A 24,079-nucleotide genomic window follows, 5' to 3' on the forward strand; every position below is an offset into this window, starting at 1 on the left:
CATGGATTGGAAGAATTGATATCATTAAAGTGGCCATGTTGCCCAAGCACTCTACAGATTCAATGTAATCCCTATCAAAATACCAAGGCATTCTTTCACATAATTAAAAACAAACAATTCTAAAATTTACATAGAACCAAAAAAGGGCACAAATAGACAAGGCAATCCTGAGCAATAAGACAAAAGTGGAGGCACCATTTTATCTGACTTCAAAATAAATTACAAAGCTAGAGTAACCAGAACAGCATAGTATTGATATGAAAAATAGACATATAGTCTAATGTAACAGAATAGAGAGCCCAGAAATGAAACCACATGTTTACAGTCAATTGATCTTCAACAAAGGGGACAATAATTCACATCGGATAAAGAAACCCTCTTCAATAAATGGTGTGGGGAAAATTGGATAGACACATGTGAAAGAATGAAACTGGACCTCTACCTTTCACAATATACAAAAATTAACTCAAAATGAATTAAAGACTTAACTGTAAGACCTGAAAGTATAAAAATACTAGAAGAAATCCCAAGGAAAACTCTTCTGGACATCGGTCTAGGGAGATAGTTTATGACTAAGACCTCAAAAGCACACACACACACACACAAAATCCAAATGAGACTTAACTATAAAGCTTCTGCATAGCAAAATAAATAAATCAATGGGGTGAAGAAGTAGGTGTTGAGTGGAAGGAAACACTTGCAAACTGGCTCTGACAAATGACTAATATCCAGAATCGACAAGAAACTCAAACAACCCAACAAGAAAAAAGTAAGTAACTCTGTTAAAAAGTGGGCAAAGAACATGAAGAAATACTTCCCCAAAGAAGACATACAAGTGGCCAACAAACATATTTTAAAAAATGGTAAACATCACTAATAATCAGATAAATTAAAATTAAAACTACAATGAGAGAGAATCTTACTCAAGTCAGAATGGCTATTGTTAAAAAGACAAAAAGGAAATGATATTGTCAAGGATGCAGGAAAAAAGGGCACTCTTTTACACTGTTCATGGAAATGTAAACTAGTAAAACCATTATGGAGAGAAGTATGGAGTTTTCCCCAAACACTAAAAATAGAATTACCATTTGATCTAGCAATCTCACTACTGGCTATCTACCCAAAAATACAGAAATTAATATACTAAAGGCATACCTGCAGTAACATGTTTACTGCAGCACTATTCACAATAGCAAAGATATGGAATTGACCTAAGTATCTATCAAAGCGTGGATAAAAAAAGAATGTGGTATATATACATAGTGGAATATAGTTTAGTCATGAAAAAGAATGAAATTATGTCATTTTCAGCAGTATGGATAGAACTGGAGGTCATTATCTTAAGTGAAATAACACAAGCACAAAAAGACAAATATCACAAGTTCTCACATATATGTGGGAGCCAATGTATTTTATCACATGGAGGTAGAGAATGGAAAGACAGACAGATAAACACTGGGAAGGATGAGTTGGGGAATAGGGTGGATGAAAAGAAGTTGGTTAATAGGTACAATTGAATAAAACATTGAATAAATTTAGTGTTTGATAGCAGAGTAGGGTAATTATATTGAACAAAAATGTACTGTACTCAGGTGATGGACATACCAAATACCCTGCCTTAATCACTATGTGTTATATACAAGTAACAAAATTTTTCATGTACTCCCATAAATTTGTGCAAATTAAAAAAAATGATTTTGTGTGTATGCATTTGCAATAGATTCTGTACATGGAAGTTGATTTCCTTCATGGCACTGTGATTTCCCTCAGCTTAATTGAAGAAATCCAGGTGGAGACTTCCCTGCCTCTCATCATTCTACTTAAGAAATGAAATTAATAAGAAGCCAGTGTTTGTGGCAAAAAAAAAAAAATGGAAAAGAAGGAACAATTATGTGGTGCATTTTGGCTATATAAAAGCAAATTCAGAAAGGTGGAGGAAATAATACAGAATATAGAGCAAAAATGTGTAGGCTCTCTGTCAATTCAAACAGGCTAAGTTGTTATAAGAACAAACTCCAAAATCTCAGTGGCTTAAATAAAATAGCAAAGGCTTATTTCTTACTGCTGTTACTTATCCACTATAGATTAACCACAGATATGTTGGGAAACCAAAAGTTGAGGAATTCTGTCTGCTCCACATAATCATCTCTCAGGCTTATGAAAGCTCCATCAAGTCAAAATGCTTTCAGCTCAATACAAAATTCCAGAATCCATTGCAACATCAGAAGACAGGGCTGGGAAGTTGAGCATGAGCATTTCCATGCTTTGTCCTGAAAGAGATATGTCACTTTTGATCTTTTTACATTAGGCAAAACTAGCCATATGGTCTCTTCTAACCTCAAGGAGGTGTGAAAGTATAATTCTTCATGTACCTGGAAGAAAAAGAGAACTGAATATATTGGTGGGTGCTAATATTGGCTCCCACAGTTTTCGTCATGACTACCACTTCTGGCTGTACATCCTTGGGAAAATTACTAAACCCTTTGAGTCTCAGATTCCTCATTGTAAAATGGGTATAATAATTTTATCTTGTAGTAATTTATAAGTTTGAAATGAGATAAATCTTTAAAGAATTGGACAGAGAGTCCCACACATAGTATTTATTCAATTAACGATGGTCATTTTAGTTCAGAGGGAAAAAGTCAGCTCTTACCATTTAGTCTTGAATTACCCAGGTTTATTATCTATACAGACAAGAATCAGTATCTTTAAGCCAAATATTCCCATCACTGTATATTTGGCCTGGAAATATTGGTTTTTATAATGGTTTCTCTCTAGACCTTCTAGACCTGAGAAAAGAGAATTTATGATCAATCAAAATACTACTACTATTGGCATAACTATTGTTACATGTTAAACATAGCAAAAAACTTGTAGAACAACTCTGTTCAGATTAGTAAAAAAAACTATTTTTAACATATGGCATATTTGTAGTTACTATGTATATATGTTCTTGCTGCTTTGGGGATATATAGGTTTGATTAATTATATCTTTAGTAGCTTTTATGGGGTGGTTAATATTCCATGTTTTAGGTTTACCTTGTATTTTTCACAATCTGTGCATGGTATCTTGCCTACCACTTCCTTTATTATTGCCTCAGACCATGTAAGATGGTGATCTGTATATGACAGGGATCGAATGAATGTACATTGACTAACTACTGGTGGTGTGGCTTCTGTAGTTCTGATTAATACAACTGACACAATTATTAAGCATTAAGACTCAAATCATTTTGGATGGATACATTTCTAAAATGTGCATATATCTCTACCTTTTAAACAGGAAAATGAAAACACCCTTTGATGATCTTTCGCATTTCCTCAAATTTAAACAACTCAAATATATCTACCATATTCTTATGATCCAAGACAACTATTCAGCCTTTGTTTTTTGTTTTTTGTTTTTGAGCCCCAGATATATATAAACAGGGCATCTTTATCAGACTATCTCTATCTTCTGTTTCACTTCTCTCCTTCTACTAGTTTAGTTAATCTACTCTCGCTGTAATAGCCATAATACTGCCTCCTAACCAGACTGCCATTATTCTTTCCCTTTTCAAATCATCTTTTCTGCTGCCACTAGAAGCATTCTGATTTTTTTGATAGTATTTTTTATGATACTTTTACAAAGCATTTAGGACATAAACGTCTGTGCCTTCTCAAATTGCATCAACACCTTTCTTTCCAAACGTTTTCACCCAACTCCTAGCCTGCACGGCCACCCCTTTTGTAGAGTGCACTGAGTTAGCCACAATCCAAGTTAAAGCTTCAGTGTTGTGTACCTATCACATCCCTCACTCCAAGTGTAATTGCAGTAATCCATTCTTCCATTAATGAACATGAAGGAAATGTGACACCATACTGCATGATCTGGCTTCCTGGGTGGCCTCTGAGTGGCTGGATGATGCAATCTGCAAATATGGGGTGTTATTTCTGCATAAGGTGAACTTGACAAATAAAAGAGTAAGAAAGAATAACCCTTCCTCCCCTCTCCCCTTCCCTTCTGAGGACTACTCAAAGAAGCAAGCTGCCTTTTTCAGCTTTCCAGAGAAATCCAGCAACAGCAGTGCCAAAAAAACACACCTGCTGAGAGCAACCTGCTGTGCCTCCTCACAAGTGGTGAAGCAGAAGCCAGCTCAGAAATTCATTGCCTCACGCTGCTTCTTACATTGCTTTGCCTTTGTCCCCTTTTATTCTTCACCCTCAAATCCCTGGACTTGCCCTCCAAAATAAAGTGTCAACACATTAATCTGGCCTCAAGCTCTGCTTACACAGAACCATGGCTAACATATATGGTAAAAATAAACTCAAGCAGTACAAAGATTAAACAGTAAAATGTAACTTTTCACCCAAAAACCAAAAGTTGTTCCCTGGATCCTCATTTTCCTTCCCCAGAGTTATCCACTATTACCAGTTTGTGTGTGCCCCTCTACAGATAGCATATAATCATATACATAAATATTATATAATGGTATCTATATAAATATATATGAATATACCATGTTACACAAGTAAAAATAGAATATGCTCATCACACCTTGCATTTTTGCAGAGTGAAGTTTGTAAAATATTAATCTGATTATGTCAATCTCAAAAGGTTCAGGTGGCTTCTTATTGTCCCCAAATAAAATTCAAATTCCCAGATTTGAAGGTCCTCCATGCTCTGGCTTCAATTGATGACTATCTGCATTCTCTTCTAGTTTCCTGTCCTCATGTGCCCTTTGCTTAGCCACGCCTAGTGCCTTGCTATTCCCCATACAAGCAATGCTCTCAATTATCCATATATTTATGCACGCATTCCATGTGCATAAAATATTCTTTCAATATATATGCATTTATTGATTGAATGAATCATCATGGTCAACTAATGACTGCAGTTTGATGTTCTTTCTAAAATTTAGTTTCCTTCCTCTCTCTTCTATGCAGTTAACTATCAATTTTCATAGCTATAGATGTGTCTGTTTTGGACAGCATCCACTGATACTACTAAAATACCTATGTACTTGAAGGTAAGGTAGGTATAATGTTTTCAGAGGAAAGCAAGTAGCCAAACTAAGTAACCAGGATAACTTCAATTTTCTATTTAGTTCTGCTCATCTAAGAATATAAACCCAGACACTAAAACAGCTAGTTTCTTCACCACTCTCTATTTTTAAGTGATTCATTTAATTCTGGCTATCACTTACGCTATGGGTTGCTGTTTCTGCTAGAAGTCTAATAGGAAGATAAGTAGAGTGCTACTGTTCCTTACATTTTTCAAAAGTCTAATATACAGCACACATACACAGCAGAGAGGAAGGAAGCGAGCATTCAAACGAAGTACATTTTCTCCAATCTGCATGCTGAAATACTGTTACACATTCAAAATCTTAAGACTAATTAACATCCTGGACATTCTGTACAAAGAACTACAGTTAAATGTACAGAGCTGATTACTAGGACTTTGAAGAAAAGATTATCTGATGTTTATACAAACTTATTAAAAGAAAATGAAGTTTTCAGTAAGAATTATTGAGCTGTTTCAACTTTGTTCAGATGAAGAAGAAAACAAGGCTTTGAGCTTCTTGAAAAAGTTATGTATACATGAAGTATTGATCTATCTTTTTTGATCCAGGTCTGCCAGAATACCACATTGTATAATGCATCTCCATTTGTTCATAATGCATTAAAGGGCATTTTATATTTTTTCTCATACCTGAGGGCACTTCAAAATGAAGTCTTCTCCAAATAATACAACCTTCTTAGAAAACATGTTATTTAATTTCAGGTTTTAGTTTAGATTTAGGGGGTACATGTGCAGGTTTGTTACAAGGGTATATTTTGTGATCCTGAGGTTTGTGCTTCTACTGATCCCATCATTCAGAGAGTGAAGGTAAGACCCAATAAGAGGTTTTTTAGCCCTTCCTTGCCCCCAACTCCTTTTGGGGCCCCTAGTGTCTCATGTTCTTATCTTTATGTCCGTGTGCAACTAATGTTTAGCTCCCACTTATAAGTGAGAACATGCAATATTTGGTTTTTGGTTTCTATGTTAATTTGCTTGGGATAATGGACTCCAGCTACAGCCATGCTGCTGCAGGGATATGATTTCATTCTTGTTTATGGCTGTGTAGTATTTTGTGATATGTACCACATTTTATTTATCCAATCCACTGTTGATGGGCACCTGGTTTGATTCCATGTCTTTGCTATTGTGAATAGTGCTGCAATGAACATAAGAGTGCATGTGTCTTTCTGGTAGAATCATTTATTTTCCTTTGGGTATATACCCACTTGTGGGATTGCCTAGTTGAATGGTAGTTCTATTTTTAGTTCTTTGAGAAATCGCCAAACTGCTTTCCACAGTGGCTGCACTAACTTACATTCTTACAGTATGTAAACATCCCCTTTTCTCTGCAGCCTCAACAACATTAGTTATATTTTGACTTTTAAATGATAACTATTCTGACAGGACTGAGATCATATCTCATTGTGGTTTTGTTTTGCATCTCTCTGATGATTAGTGATATTAAGCATTTCTTCATATGTTTATTGGATGTTTGTATATCTTCTTTTGAGAAGTGACTGCTTATGTTGTTTGCCAGATTTTTATATGGGGTTGTTTTTCTTGTTGATTTATTTAAGTTCCTTATAGATTCTGGATATGAGTTCTTTGCTAGATGCATACCTTGTAAATATTTTTTACCATTCTACACACTCTTTGTTACTCTATTGATAGAATCTTTTGCTGTGCAGAAGCTCTTTATTTTATTTGGTCGCATTTATCAATTTTTTGTTGCAATTGCTTTTGAGGACTTAGTCATAAATGATTTGCCAAAGTCTATGTCCTGAAGGGTATTTCCTAAGTTTTCTTTTAGGAATTTTATAGTTTGAGAACTCACATTTAAGTTGTTAATCCATCTTGAGTTAACTTTTTTATATGGAGATAGGAAGGGTTCCAGTTTCATTATTTTGTACATGGTTAGCCAGTTTTCCCAGCATCATTTATTGAACATGGGTTCCTTTACCCATTGCTTATATTTGTCAACTTTATAAAAGATCATTTGGTTGTAGGTGTGTGGCTGTATTTATGAGTTTTCTATTCCATTTCCTTGGTCTATATGTCTATTTTTGTACTAATAGCATGCTCTTTTGGTTACTGTAACTTTGTAGTATAGTTTCAAGTTAGGTAATGTGATGTCTCCAGCTTTATTTTTACTTAGGATTGCTTTAGATATCAGGGGTCTTGTTTCATTTCATATAAATTTTAAAATAGTTTTTTTTTCTAATCCTGTGAAAAATGGCATTGGTAATTTGATAGGAATAGTATTTAATCTGTAGAGTGCTTCAGGCCATATGGTCATTTAAATTATAGTGATTCTTCCAATCCATGAGCATGGAATGTTTTTCCACTTGTTTGTGCCATGTATGATTTCATTTGGCAGTGTTTTGTAGTTCTCCTCGTAGAGCTAGTTCACCTTCTTGGTTAGATGAATTCCTAAGATTTTTGTGTGTGTCTATTGTAAATGAAATTGCATTCTTGAGTTGGCTCTCAGGTTGAACATTATTGTTGTGTAGAAATGCTACTGATTTTTGCATGTTGACTTTTGCATCCTGAAACTTTAATGAAGTTATTTATCAGGTCTAGGATCCTTTCATCAGAGTCCTTAAGGTTTTATATGTGTAGAATCATATCCTCAGTGAAGAGAAATAACATGACTTTCTCTTTTCCTATTTGGATGCCTTTTATTTATTTCTCTTGCTTGATTCCTTTGGGTAGGACTTCCAGTAATATGTTGAATAGGAGTGGTGAGAGTGGGCATACTTGTCTTATTCTGGTTCTCAAGGGGAATGCCCCCAACTCTTGCCTATTCAATATGATATTGGCTATGGATTTGTCATAGATGTCACTTCCTATTTTGAAATATGTTCCTTCAATGCCTAATTTGTTGAGGGTTTTTATCATGAAAGAATGTTGCTATTTATCAAAAGTTTTTCTGCACCAATCAAGATGATCATATGTTTTTAAAAATTTTAATTCTATTCATGTGATGAATCACATTTATTTATTTGCATATGTTGAACCAACCTTGCATCCTAGGAATAAAGTCTACTTGATTGTGGTGAATTAATTTTTTGTTGTGCTGCTGGATTCAGTTTGCTAGCATTTAGTTGAGGATTTTTGCCTCTACATGCATACGGGATATTGGCCTGTAGTTTTCTTTTTCCCTGTGTCTTTGCCAGATATTTGTACCAGGTTGATACTGGTTTAATAGAATGAATTAAGGCAAAATCCCTTCTCTTCAATTTTTTTCAATAGTTTCAGTAAGATTGCTACTAGCTCTACTTTGCACATCTGGTAGAATTTGACTGTGAGTCATTTTGATCTGGGGCTCTTTTTTTTTTTTTTGGTAAGTTTTTATTACTTACTCAATTTCAGAACTCATTATTGGTCTCTGCAGTGTCACAATTTCTTACTGAATCAATCATGGGAAATTGTGCGTTTCTAGAAATTTATTGATTTCCTCTAATTTTTCTAGTTTGTAAGCATAGAGGTGTTCATTACAGTCTTTGAAGATCTTTTGTATTTCTGTGGGATCAGTTGTAATGTCATCTTTGTCATTTCTGATTATGCTTGTTTGGATCTTCTCCCTTGTTTTTTCATTGTTTTTCTAGTTAGCAGTCAACTGGTCTTATTTATCCTCTAAAAGAACCAACTTTTTGTTTTGTGGATCCTTTGTATGGGTTTTCAAGTCTCAATTTCATTTAGATTTGATCTGATTTTAGTTATTTCTTTTTTTCTGCTACCTTGGGGCTAGTTTATTCTTGTTTCTCTAGTTTCTTTAAGTACGGTATTAGATTGTTCATTTGAGATTTTTCAGTCTTCTTGATATAGGTGTTTAGTGCTATAAGCTTTCCTCTTAACACTGCTTTTGCCACATTCCAGAAATTTTGGTATGTTGTGTTTCTGTTTTCACTTGTTTCAAATGTTTTGGTTTATGCCTTAATTTTGTTGTTTATTCTAAAGCCATGAAGAAGCAAGTTGTTTAGTTTTCATGTAATTGTGTGATTTGAGGAGTTCCTCATGGTATTTATTTATATTTTTATTCCATTGTGATCCAAAGGTATGTTTGGTATAATTTCATTTTTAAAAAATGTATTAAGACTTGACTTATTGGTGAGCATGTGGTTGATCTTAAGTATGTTCCTTGTGCAGATGAGAAGAACATATATTCTATGGCTGTTATGTGGCATATTCTATAGATGTCTATTAGGTCCAATTGGTCTTGTCAAATTTAAGTCCAGAATATCTTTACCAGTTTACTGCCTCACTGATCTATCTAACACCTTCAGTGGGGTGTTGAAGGCCCCCATATTATTGTGTGGGTGTGCAAGTCTTTTCCTATATCAATAAGTATTTGTTTTATAAATTTTGGGTGCTCCAGTATTGGGTGTGTATATATATATATATATATATATATTTAGGATATTTAAGTCTTCTTGTTTAATTGAACCCTTTGTCATTATGCAATTATATTCTTTGTCTTTTATTTACAGTTGCTGGCTTAAAATCTAGAAAAAAAAAAGGTTCTTGTTTGCTTTTCTCTACCACTACTTTCTATGCTGGGAATCTACTGAAGACATACAAAGACTTCTTTGCATCTCTATAGTTATAATGGATTGTGTATATGCAATGCAGCTTCTGTGGAAACTAGGTATTAACAGATTGTCATGCTTACACCTCTTCTTAAAGAAGTATAAAACAATTACAGTTATTGACCCAAACTAAAATGTCAATACTCTTTGAATTGAGCCTATAAGAAGTTGCAATTTTAAGTTATCTGCATTATATATTGATATGGTTTGGATCTGTGTCCCCCCACTCAAATCTCATGTTTGATTGTAATCCCTAGTGTTAGAGGTGGGGCCTGGTGGGAGATGATTGAATCATGGTGGTGGATTTCTCATGAATGATCTAGTACCCTCCCCTTGGTCCTGCCCTTGCAATAGTGAATGAGTTCTCACAAAATTTTATCTTTTAAAAGTTTGTGGCATCTCCCTCCTCTCTCTCTTGCTCCTGCTTTCACCATGTAACATGACTGCTCCCCATTTCCCTTCTGCTATGAATGGGAGCTTTCTTGAGACCTCTGCAGAAGCAGATGCCACTATGCTTCCTGTACAATCTGCAGAAACTGTGAGCAAGTTCAACTTCTTTTCTTATAAATTACCCATTCTCAGGCGTTTCTTTAAAGCAATACGAGGACAAATTAATACAGATATAAATGAAACAATAAGTATGAGAGATGCTCAGAGTTTAAGAAAATAACTCTTTAGTTGAACAGTGATGAAGCAGAGCAAATTTAAATAAGGGAAAGATAGTAGGTCAATTCTGCTCATGTGATATCACAATAACTAATCTTGATAATTTGTGAAGAGGCTAAGTATATTTGGGCATGTTTACCAGCAGGCTGGTTTATTATATACTTATGGATCTGACATAGATGTATTTAGTACATTTAGTTTTAGATTATTATAGGTTTCTACCAAATACCTCATGCACAAAGTGCCTCATCTCCAAGGGCTATGTGTGAAATGGTATTGCCTCATTGTTTTCATAAACCTTGGCCTTTTTTTTTAGGGCAGATGAGTATGAAAAACAGACCAGTGAAAAATTAAGAGGTGACATGTTTAGAGTAAGAATTAATTGTAACTACAGGGTCTCCCAAATGGATATTACAGTCTTGAGATAAACACATGTATATTTGTGGTCATAAGAAAAATCGGTATTAAAAGCTGCCCACACTTTTCCTGGAAAAGTGGATATGGTAACTGGGCCTTAAAATATTTTTTAAAAAATGGTAACTTTTGGTTACTACTAAAGGAACAGACAGGATAATTAACCACTGGCACTAACATTTTTCCTCATGCCAAAATTTAGGGGTTACAGTGAAGGAAATAGAGAAACTTAGGGGAAATCTACTAGAAATAAAATAAGCAATTATACTAAATGCTATGAAAGTACTGACAAAGTTAAGCTCATTAAAGATGTTCTTGTCAGGTACCAACTAGTTCCATACGTTTCAATAGGTTTTGCACCACAAATGTCCTTAATAGCTAGAAAAATTCATATGAAGACATTCTCTTCGAATTTCTCATATTAAAAGGATTTTATCTGTTTTCTATAATTAAACTTAATGATAATAATTAATATTGATGGAGTGCTTATTGTACACCAGGAATTATGTGAAACCTTTTACATGTAGCATCTCATTAAATCCTTATAACTACTCTATGATATGAATACAGTGAATGATGCACACTTCACACATGTAAAAACAGAGGCTCAGAAAGGGTACATAATCTGCCTGAGGTCAAAAGTCTAGTAAGTGGCACAGCTGGAATTTGAACATATATATTTGTGTGACTCCAAAGACTGTGAACTAACCACTAACCACTTTCATCAGTTTGAGACCAGTCATATATTGAATGCTATATCTTCATGCATATACTATTGGGTTAGGCAGGAAACAAATACGACCAGATGTGAACGTTGGTTTCTTTACGGCAAAACTGATTTATCCCACATTTACTGAGCTTCTATTTATCACAATCAAGCATTAGGCATTATATTCCAAAGCATGAGACACAGAAAGATACCTATGATATGGTGTGACTCTCAGTTATTTGCAGTTTAGCTGGGGGAAAGCAGATAAAGAGTGGTATGAGCTATGGAGTATAAGCACAGGGTGCTACAGGGGCAGAGAGGAGGAGCATCAAACTGAGTTTGGTGGGTTCAGAGAAGGTATCTTCAAAGTCAAAGTGAGACTTTAGATGGAAAGAGTTAGATTTAAAAAAGGAGGTGAGTATAGTAGAAAAACTGGCCTTGTAGGCAGAGGGAGCATGATGCATAGCAGCCTGGAGAGTGGATAGAGTACAGAACATTTGCAAAATTATAAGTAGTTCTGTAAAAGTACTATGAAAAAACTGTTTAGCTGAGCATATTGTTTGAACTCACCTGTTCCATGCCAAGGAGTGGGTCACTAGCCTCAGTGACCCACTGAAAAGTGTCCTAAAGATAACTGAATTATGCTTTCGGAGTACGTTTCATTCCTACATTTCTTCAGTGGTGAGAAAAATATTTAACATCTAAAGCCTGTCTACTTTCAACTGTCCTTTGGTTTCAAGGAAAGTAGAGATGAAAATTATTTAGTATCTTGAATAAAATGTTGGTACCTTAGCTGTTTGGTAGGATATGTAGAAACAATTTGAAACCCTATACCCAAAGCATTTCTAATAAACCAGCCATAACCATCTCTGAGTTAGTACACAGCAAACAAAATGCATTAAGGTTGTGTAGGCACTACTATTAGAAAGCCAGACTCAGAACAAATTGTCATACTACATATGTGAATATCTGATCCAATTTGGATAATGAGGAAAGTATGCTCACATGGCATATATTTGAATTGGCAGACAGTTTGTAGCATGCTAGGCAGATGATTGAAAAAATGTGGACAAAGCATCTACGTTAAATGACATCATATCCCTTCCACTGCACTTTTCTATAGTAGTGTAGGCGAACTCTAGGCAAAAATTACTTTTAGTATTATGGCTTTCTACTACATAACCATGCAAACCAATTCTTGAGCATGGAATCTTGCAAGATTTTTCTGCCCAATTTAACATATACTTATTGATCAACTACTACATGCTAGATACTCTGTTCTTTCTAGCAAAGGACCTAAAAATAGACTGCAATATAGTAAAGGGGAAGAAACTAGTCCATAATTAATTTAAAATACTGAGGCAGCCACACATGGCGGCTCATGACTGTAATCTCAGCATCTTGAGAGGCTCAGGTGGGAGGATTACATGAGGCCAGTGTTGCTGCTGAAAGAATGAGGGTCGTGATCAACTCAGTATACCACTGGAGGCTATATGAATAAACAGCAAACTGTTCTCATGAAAGCAGGATGTTGGCAAACTGACAAACTACATCTGCTGCCCAAAAGGAATGCAGAGGGCAGTCACGACCCAGGCACAAGTGTTTCTTGTGATTAGGCAAATCTGAAGCCTGTTAGCAATAATGTGAACCTGTGATCAATCAAGCAGCTGACCAATCCTTACCGCCTCCTCCCTGCTCTTTCTACTCAATAAATACGAAGGGCTATGGAAGCTCAGGGCAGCTGCTGCCTTTGCTCACTAGAAGCTGGAGCCCTCTTGTTCTTCCCCTGGCCCCTTCTTTAAAACAGTTTAAGTTTTCATTTCTGCGTTATTCCTCCTTCGTTCAGTCTCGTAATGATGGTCTCAAGTAGTAACAGTAGTAACTGTTGTTATGATGGTCTCAAGTAACAGTAGTAACTGTCGTAGTGACTGTCTCAAGTAGTAATTGTGGCAGTCTGCCACAGGCCAGGAGTTCAAGACCAGCCTGAGCAACATACCAAGATCCCATCTCTACAAAAAAATACAAAAATTAGCTGGGTGTGGTGGCACATGCCTGAAATCCAAGCTATTTGGGAGGCTCAGGCAGGAGGAATGCTTGGGCCCAGGAGTTTGAGGATTCAGTGAGCCATGAACATACCACTGCACTCCAGCATGGGCAACAGAGCAAGACCCTGTTTCAAAAAAAAAAAAAAAAATCCTGAGGCAGTGTTTAATAATCTATGGGGAAATTTCCAAAGGCTTAATGAAGGAGGTGGTATTTTAGCTGTTCTTTAACAGGAACATGAAATATCAATAATTGAAATTAGCAAGAAAAATATTCTGGGCTGTGAAAAGAATAAAATGTACTGCTTGCTGAGAGCTCATTATTTGTCAGGAACTTTTAAAAACATTTCATATGTTTAGCTCATTTCATTTTTATAGCAACCTGTGTAACAGGTATTACCATTACCTACCTTATATTTGTAGAAAATGATTTATGGAAAAATCAGAAAGGTGAAATAACCTGCCCAAGGCCACACAACTGGCAAGTATTAGAGTTAAGATTCAAACTAAAACAATCTAACCACAAAGCCCATAACCTTAACGGCTCTCTCTTATTATACAAGTAAAGTATAATTTTTGGCAGAAACAGAAAAATATAACAATGTGTTTGGAGCATGTTAAGTATTCTAGAGCTGATGGGGCACAGTATGTGATACAATTAATTGTAAATAATGGAGTAAGCAACTAAGAGAATAGTTAATAATCAAAAACTTTAAAACTCATTCTAAGAAACGTTTAGTTCATTACAAATTAATGATTGGAATCAGATTAAGGAGAAATAATGACTTTTGTGGAGGTGGGTGACATAATACAACCTACATTGGGAATAAAAGGGTAACAACACTATGAAGAATACATTTGGAGATAAAGGCATCCAGGCAAGAGAGACAAGAAGGGAAGGCAATGAAAACACTTGATGTCTCTTCTATTAGAGGTGCTGCCTTAGATAAGTGGAGAGATAGACAATGAAGGATACACTCGAATTTTGGTGTTAGAATGGACTGCACTAATAGGAATGAAACACTTCAAAGCCCACAGCCCAATTAAACTCCCTAACCATAATATCATTTATAGTGTAACTGTTTCTGAATTTTCCCAACAAAAAGACACCGGAAAGGTTTTCTCATGTCATGATAAAAATGACTAATCGCAATTAAAATAATGCTTAGGAAACTGTCTTGTGCGTGTCAAAAAGTTAACACTGTGAGGATTTGACAAAGCAGCCAGTATCATGATGACTTTTGCTTCAGGACTATATGCATTATTTTATAGGCTTATATTTCCTACACTGCCTTCAAGGACACTTTTTAATACATTACACATTACTTTGGCATAAATTAAATATATCTGAATGGTCAAAGCTATTCATTTATCTCCGAAAGTCTAACTTCCTATAAGAGAATGACTTAAATATGGAAAATATCTGGCTCAATTAGTTGCTAATTTCTTAAGAGGACTGAATGTCAAATTCGAAGTGCAAGTTACTGCCAGTGAAAATATTGTGTACTTGAAAGAAGGAATTCATTTTGTTCTTAGATTCCAAGAGGGAGTATAACGTAGTGGTTAAACGTGCAGTTTTTGGATAACACTACTTGGACTCAAATTTCAGTTCCATCACTAACTGGGTTGACTTTTTCTCCAGGGACCCCCTCCTACCTGGCTGTCTCATTCTTCTCTCTAAAGAAGTACATCTAACTGTCCTAAGAATAAAGATAAGGATGAAGACCAATCTGAACCGCTTACTGCTGACAGAGGGGGCTGTTTTGGGGAAATGGCAGTCAGAACTCCCTCAGAGGCCTATCTAAAGGTTCCCAGCAGAAGAAGCCATCGTCCAAAGCTCCGGTTGCATGACTGTTTGGAGTTTGATGGCCTGAAGGCAAGAACAGACAAACCGGGCTATTAGAAAACATGTATCAAAATGCAACAAGGGAAGAGGTAAGGACTGCTAAAAAATTCTGAGTCCTTTTACTAGTTCGCACAGGGAGAGGGAGGCCAGAAGGCCTACTGGTAAAACTTTACCCTTTTGCTGGCATATTGGGCTTCTTGGTTTCTTTCCCCTGAGCCTAAACCTAAGCCAACCAGTTTAAGGTTTGGGAAATTAACCTTTCCCAGTTTGGAGGATGCATCTGAGGGGAGTGTCCCATAGTACAGAGACACAATTACCTAACTGTGAAGAGAGGACTGAGGAGGAGAAAGGAAAAAAGAAGATACCTTTTAAAGCAGTCCCAGGGGTTCAGGATGCATTCAAAAGGGGTACAGACTGAAGATGAATGGCTACTCATCTAGAAAGAGGGGAGCAGGCATCCCTGGTTCCCTTCTCTTCCTACCAGATACCCGGGGTACATGAGGGAGATAATGAATAGCATCCTTTTTCTCTCTTCTGTCTTGCATCCTCGAGTCCCAGCGACTTTGGCAAGTGCAGCCATGAGTCCAAAAGCAGCTTGCACCCATGAGGCAGGGGGGTCTAGAGAATGGGACTCATGTGCTCTTATCCACGTATGCCCTATCTCCCCGCTGTCAGTAGCCTTGAATTCCCTAGACCTCATTTATGCCATGGATACTAATGCAGCCTTTATCCACAAAACAGGAAGCTAGGGGTTGCTTAATCAGCAGGAATCAGCCACGCTTACCTGCACTGTGCCTTTTAATTTTCATTATCAGTTGCCTCTGCATCCCTCAGATCCAGTTATTCTTTTTAGGGCTTTGACCCAAACCTTGGAATTGAGTTTGGGACAAAAATATGTATTGAGGTGTAGGGGGTTGCATGGACTCCTTATCATAAGCCCAGTGCTAAAGTGAAGCTGTGGAATTGAATCCTCCTCCAACAAGGGAGAGTAAAGGATGTATTGTGACACACCCAGATAACTGGTAGCTATAATTATGCTTGCTAGAATTTGGGTGCATCATGCCTGGCTTTGCTTATCTCCCTTGGTCTTACTTTCCCAAAATGAAACCTCCGAGTGATGGGCATCCTATTTATGCTCATCACCTGGCAGGATTTGCAGGATAATTTCTCAGAACTAGAATATTGATCCAGATTTTTACATTACCCATCCCTCTTATTATTTCTGAGCTGCAGCTAGAGATTGCTGGTTGGTTCACAGGAACAAGCAGGATTAGTCCAAAAATACAGGTGAAAACTTAAAAATAACTAGTGAGTTTAGAATTTAATTACAAATACATGATAAGTTTTGAAACATGATTTCTCTCTCTCCAGTCCTCATGTTTGTTAAGAAACAAATCATCATAGGACTGAGTGGTTTGCAAAGTAGACTTTAGTCTTATACTTGGTCTGACTATTTGCATAAAGTGCAGCAAGAATAATTATTTCTACCTAGGCCTTTTGGATTGGCTTTGGTGGAACTCTGTTCTCCAAAGAATCTCAGAAAAGATCTTTTAAAGCAGAGCCCAGCCATGAGTTTATCCTCAAATACCTGTGAGTTGGGTGATCCTCTCCTCTTAAGTTTCCAAGATAACCTTGGAGCTCCTGGACCTATTAAAAAGTGACATTCTTTACTGACCATAGGACAGAAACCCTGTACAGAGACTGCAAAGACGAGAATATGAGGTCAATCACCCCACTGAGCTTTTATCGACTCTGCAAGTTGAGACTGATTCTTTTAAATGAAGCGTAATTTTCCAGTCAAAGCCTTGGTAAAATGACCAGTTTTTCCAATTGCATTCTGTTGCGAAAAAGAAAAAAGAAAAAAATTGGATTCTTACTGTACTGATGCAAACAACTATATTGCCATAAGTTAAGAATACTCACAGATAGGTTCTAAATTCTAGAGGAACCAGGCAGAGTGAAACAAACATGCTCCAAATTTGGTCAAAGGAGTATACCTTACTCAATTATTAAAGGCCATAAATAGTTCAAAATAAGTTTCTTTGACTCTGAAAAACAAAACATGGATCAGCAGTATTCCAAGCAAAAGTCAAGAAGGTTGCTGCAGCTTTCTGAGTTCAGTCCATTTAGTTAACTCTGGTTTTTCTTGATATTTGTGAACATTATAGCTCTTCATGAGTCCTGAACATTTTACTTTATTCCAATGGTACAATCTCTAAAGTTATCAGAATCCTGTATTTGGGAGCACCTGTTACAGTTCTATAGCTTATTATAAACCATCTTTTGAAAAGGATTAAAACAAGACAGCAACTGTCTATGAATAACAAAATGTCCAGAGTAGTTACAATTAGAAACACAATTGACAAAGAAGTTTGGTTATCTCCATAGTTTACAATAACTTAACATAACAACCTTAATTATGATTGACAGCATATACATAGACATTTTAGAAATCCCATACAATTTTGGAATTATATATTAGTATTATTTACTAACATATAACGTAAAGAAGATTGAATGTTATTTTGGCAATCCCATGTACCTAAACATGTCAAATAATCCTGTTTATCTCTCTTTTCTGGATATTTCAGGGGCCCTCTGGAATATCAGAAAAGCCAGGTGTTAGGAAAGACAACTTTGAAACTGAAGTTTGCTTTTCGGAAGCCTTTTTAATATGTTTAAAGCATTTGTTTGAACCTTCAGCTTTTTCCTAATTTAAAACAATCCTTTAGCCCCAGGCAAAAATTTACATTCCCATGCCTTCTTATAACCTTTTACGAAGCAAACAGACAAACAAAAAACACACATTTTACTGTTCTTACACATCTTGTATGTAAATCTATTTCCAGTAGTATCAATTACATGTTATAATGGCAAGTCCTGGCAATTTTTAACTTTAATGTAAAACCTAGTAAGTCATTTTTTTGTGTGTTCTAGGTACAGCCAATGTTTTATTCCCAGCATAATTAAGGGTGTGGTTAGTTCCATATGTCCCAAGGCCTTACTAATTGTGAAGCCGGCAAATGAATTAGGTCAAATTAATTAGAGCTGCTTTTACAGACATCACGCACAGTATACACACAGACAGGCAGAAGAAAACCCAGTCACTGGGTGGGCCATTTAACAAACGGGGCTAGGAAAACACACAGATATGAAACCAGAAAGAAACTTATTCCCTAAGGCAGGATTGCTAAACAAAGCCTTGCCACCAGAGTTACAAGCCATGCCTGCAGAATGTAAAACAAGATGGAGGCTTGATTTCACAACCAAAACTTTGCAGAGAATATAAATAAATAGTGATGGTTGTTGGGCCTGGCCTAGTAAAAACATCTTCTAAAAGGAAAAAAAAAATTAAAGGTTAACTGCTGACGGGGTAGAGAAGGGGAAGAAAAGAAACAGTTTTAAAATGCCTAGGGAAGAACCTCTTATTCTTAGGCAAGTGGTTCCTCCACCAGGGAGACAAGTTTAATCGCTGTGAGTAAAAGCTGGTCTCCCTGGCCTGGGGAGAAGGAGACTCTGGGTGCCTGGCAGAAAATGCCAGCCAGCCACCTATGGCTCTTTGGGCCACGTATCCCAGTCCCAGCCCTGGCGAAGAGGGCAGGGTGAAGGGGAGCCAATGCTCATCAGTCCCTCCAAAAAAGGAAAGAAAAGGCCACTGAAAGGCTGGGTTGGTTCCCCACCCCCGGGAGCAACAGGGGGTAGGGGTGTGGTTTCCCATAAGCTCAGAAGTCTGAGGATGAAAAACGACAGTGAGAGGTTTTGAGTCCTCATTTCATTCACCACTTCTGGAGACCCCACTTTGCACGCCAAAAATGTTGCAGGACTTTTCCTTAGTTCAGCTAAAGGCAGGGTCCTTGTTATACAGCCATGAAAATTTAGGCTTACAAACAATTTGAGCTGGGCGCGGTGGCTCACATCTGTAATCCCAGCACTTTGGGAAGCAGAAGCAGGCGGATCACGAGGTCAGGAGATCGAGACCATCCTGGCTAACACAGTGAAACCCCGTCTCTACTAAAAATACAAAAAATTAGCTGGACGTGGTGGCGGGCGCTTGTATTCCCAGCTACTCAGGAGGCTGAGGCAGGAGAATGGCATGAACCCGGGAGGCGGAGGTTGCAGTGAGCCGAGATCGCGCCACTGCACTCCAGCCCGGAAGACAGAGCGAGACTCCATCTCAAAAAAAAAAAAAAAAAAAAAAAAAAAAATTTGAATGGTGAGTGAAGCAGAGTTTTATTGGGTGAAAAGGAAAAAAAAAAAGGGTCGGGGGGAAACAGGGACTCTGCAAGGCCAGAGTTCATGGTAGAGCACTTCCTGCCCGCAGCTTGAATCCCGTTCCACATAAGAAGAGGAGGGACCCTGCTCCTCCCTGCTGCAAATGGTGCAAACTTCCCAAGGTTCAACCCCAGAGTCCAGGCTGCTTGTAGTTTCTCCAGGGACTCCCTCCTAACTGGCTGTCTCCAAATTTCACAGGCTGTACAGGAAGCATGACTGGACAGGTCTCAGGAACCTTACAAGTATGGCAGAAAGCAGAAGGGAAGCAGGCATGGCTTACATGGCCAGAGATGGAGAAAGAAGGTGAAGAGGGAGGTGCCACACACTTTTAAACAACCAGATCTCATGAGAACTCATTATCACGAGGACAGCAAGGGAAAAATCCTCCCCCATGATCCAATCACCTCCCACCACGCCATTCCTCCAAATTTGGGGAATAAAATTAGACATAAGATTTGGGCAGGGATGCAGATCCAAACCATATCACTAGGTGAGTTAATATATGCAAATCCAAAGCTCTTAGAATATTGCCTGGAGCATGCAGAATTCAATAAATGGCAGCTTTAACTCTAAGATTGTATAGAGATTTTACATCAAGAACTATGATTATCATATTATTTTCCTATTAAGTCAGTGGGTTGTCTTTGTGTTAATAAGAAGAGCCAACATAAAAACTTTACCCATAATGACTGCTTACCTTTAATAAAAAAATTCAGTTTGCTTTGTGTAAGAACTAGGAGCAGTGTTAAATACCCTATGTGTTGTCAGAGTAAATAAAATCTTGGCTTCATCATTAGTGATGGGAAAATGGCTGATTAGAAATTTCCATGCAGAATTCACTGGCATTTCTCTAATTCTGAACATTCATTGTATATGTCTGTTATAAATGCTGTTGCTGATTAGCTTCTATATAGGAAATGAGTTAACCAACTGCATTTAAAGCATCTAGGAAAAAATCATAATAGAGGAGGGAAAACTAAAAGGCTTGATTTCTTTCTTTATTGAAAGCTGATAGGCATTTCATAATTATTTCTGGTCTACAGATTGATTCCAATAAGCTTCTCCTTGGACATTTTTGACAGGGGATCAACATTTTTTCCTTCCTCTGTGAAAGGCGATGTATGTTTGGACACCTTCAAAGAGTGATGAAATTGAACAACATGCTTCAATGTCATAGGTTTATTCCCCTATGATCAGAGTTCCAATTATCTAACACCTTCCTTGTAATGCTCATTGCAAAGAGTGTAGGAATGAAAGGTGGAGAATGTGGCAAGATATGCAATGGGAAATGATCTTTGATCCCAGCAAGGGAGTAGAGATTGCTGTATAAAGTAAGAACAGATATATATTGACAGATCTGGTTTGGTAGATTTATAGTGATTAAGCCAAAACACGACCCCTTAAGCTCATGATAACCTACTTGGATATTCAGTGGAAATGTGTGCCTTTAGTGTTGTCTCTTTATTTCAGCAAACATCAAAATGTGAGCCAAAAAGGAGAAAGAGGGAGGAAAAATGAGTTATTGATTTTCTCATGTTGTCTTAACCTGGAGCCTAACTGAAGGTCAGTATATGTATCCATTTCAAAGACTGACTTTTGGATAAGCTCATGGTTTCCTGAAACCACATCAAAGAAAGGCTAATTAATATTCTACAGATGCTATAGAAAAGAAAAAGAAAATATTTCAGCTGATGCAAACATTCTCTTAGGAAAATCAGACCCAGAAAACTAAACTGCAAAATAATTTGACTGCTTATCAGTAGCCCAGATAAAAGAGGGAATATCTCAATTGGGTCAGTGGGTTGGATACAGGGCAGAGATAGAGACTTTGAGCATTTTGTTCATCATTAATCTACAGAAGAACCTAAAAAACTCATATTTATATGTCAGGGGAGTAACATACTTCTCTCTTCAGTTCTTCCTGTTCTGTAACAATAAATGTGTATGTTATCTTTGTCTTTTCTATACTGCATCATGGTAAAACTCATGAGAAGAAAAGCCTGACTTATTATGGGATACACAGAATAACTAGATGGAAAAAAAAATACAATTCCCTGATTCACTGCAGTGGTACTGTCTCTCCAATTCTTTCCTGCCTCTCGTCAACAGCTTCCTCTGCTTTTATGTTGTGTATTCAGGTACATAATTACTGTCCATACAGCTTCTGTCTTCCAATATCTCAAGAAAAAGACTTGGAGAACTGCTTTGTAATAAAAAGGAATGAGAAAAACGTGGTTCATGCCTGGCTTGTGTGCCTAGTATATAATCCAAGTTTCTGATCAGAGAATTAAGAAGAATTCACAAAGAAAATGGAGTGTGATTAAAAACATGCACAATATTTCTTTTGGGGATGATGGAAATCTTCTAAAATTAGATATTGCTTATGGGTGCACAACACTGTAAATATTCTAAAATTATTAAAATGTACACTTAAATTAGGCAGATTTTATTATTTGTATAATATATCTCAATACACTATTAAAATAATGCGCAAGAAATTATCTTAGGACAAATTCATATAGTGTGAAAAACTTCTATGAAAATAGAAAAGTAGATATATTTAGATGTCATATCTACAACAGAAATGCTCTTTTTTTTTTGGTTTGTCAACCACTCTCATGGGAAAAAAGGCCCTCATGCCCTACTCCATTCAATCCTAATTTACTATGGTAAGGAAAGCTACACCAAGATCCCTCCCTGAAGACTGGGGAACTTTCAGCTATAGGAAACAGCTGCTTGATTCTTTCACAGGAGACTTAACTTAAAACTTTTAGCAGTAAAGTGTCTCAGAAGTTCTTTTTTTTTTCTCTTTTCTACTCCTGAACTTGCCCTAGATTCAAATACCTCTTGCCTGAGCTTTTGGACTGGCCTCCTGTCCAGCTGAAAATCATTGAATATTATAGTCTACTTATTACAGTACACAAAATGTTTCATAGTTTGCAAACAACCACTATTCCAACTATATTTTTAAAAATATTTTGCTCAAGGCCAAAGGTCTGTCTTCCTTTGTATCCTTGAAGCTAGTAATTGCTCTGACCAAGAAGGGTACACAATAAATAAGACTTTTACTTCACCTTAGATAAAAAATAGTTTCTAACATTTGACCAAGACTGTTTAAAAAACACTCGAAAGGGAAACCACTGAAAAATTGATATAGACATGAGAGAATGAAGTTAGTCTTGCAAATGGCCCCTCAATGGTACTGTGCCCTATATCAAGTGAGGCTAATTGAGTTCCACAATTTGTTGAAGATTATCTCACGACTTCATCTTACTTTCCAGAATTCATGTATTGTTCAGCTTTAATAAGATGATTCCATTTGCTTTATATATTTAAGAAATTTGAAAGTGGCTCTTTAAGTTTCATTCATCACACTTCAGAGTCTTTTGTATAATTCTGTGTAATTTAAGGCTGAAATAATTTACCCTTGTAATCTGAGGCAGAAAAATTTCTTGGCTTTGAATTCAAAATCCCTAATGTATCCTTTTTCCTGATACATTTGCAGCCTCATAGCTAAAGGTTTTAGGAAGCCCCAAATATTTCCCTGGTGTAACCTGTCTCCCACATTTAAGACCCAGCCAAAACTCTCCTCCTCTGATAAGTCTTTCCTGATTGCTTCACTTGTCTTTCATATAAAAATACAAATTCTACTGTTAGCAATTATATCCCAGAGATTTGATTAGTCAGTTAGTGCCAAACTAGAGTGATTTCTTCTTAAGGGATTTCTCCTTGAGGGCAAATCATGTTGTATTTTCATAACTTCACAAAGATTACAACATGATGATGATACCAGTAACTACATGTGAATAAATGGTTGCTGATTTGAAACATACATTAATTGATGGATGTTAACTGCCTCAGTTGTTCATTTGGATGTATCTGAAATGATATGTTCTGTATTTTATTGTTTGTATTCCAATAGAACTACAGTCAACCCTTTACATCCATGGGTTCTGCATTCATGGATTCAATCAACCTTGGATTGAAAGTATTTGAAAAGATAATTGCATCTACTAAACACGTACAGACTTATTTTTCTTATCATTATTTTGTAAATACTATAGAATAACTATTTACATAGTGTTTACATTATATTAGGTATTATAACTAATCTAGAGATTATTTAAAGTATATGGATGGCTACACATAGGTTACATGCAAATATTATACCATTTTATATTAGAGACTTGAGCATCCATGGGTTTTCACATCCAAGAGAGTTCCTAGAACCAATACTCTATGAGTAAGAACAACACTCCACTTCTAAGATGACATAGATGAAAACTTTATGGGATTTAGAAGCATTCCAAAGTATCAAGTCATTACATTTTATTATTGTAAGACCAGGGATACAGATTACATAAAAAGATATGATATATAATGTTGAAATTTTGAAATTAGATACCAAACATTATAAATATATTTAAAGTGTTGCTTTAAATATATATATATTTTTTACTTTGCTCAATGCACCTATGTTTAATTAACTTTATTTTA

Source organism: Gorilla gorilla, chromosome X (genome assembly GCF_029281585.2).
Source record: "Gorilla gorilla gorilla isolate KB3781 chromosome X, NHGRI_mGorGor1-v2.1_pri, whole genome shotgun sequence".
NCBI classification, from domain to species: Eukaryota; Metazoa; Chordata; class Mammalia; order Primates; family Hominidae; genus Gorilla; species Gorilla gorilla.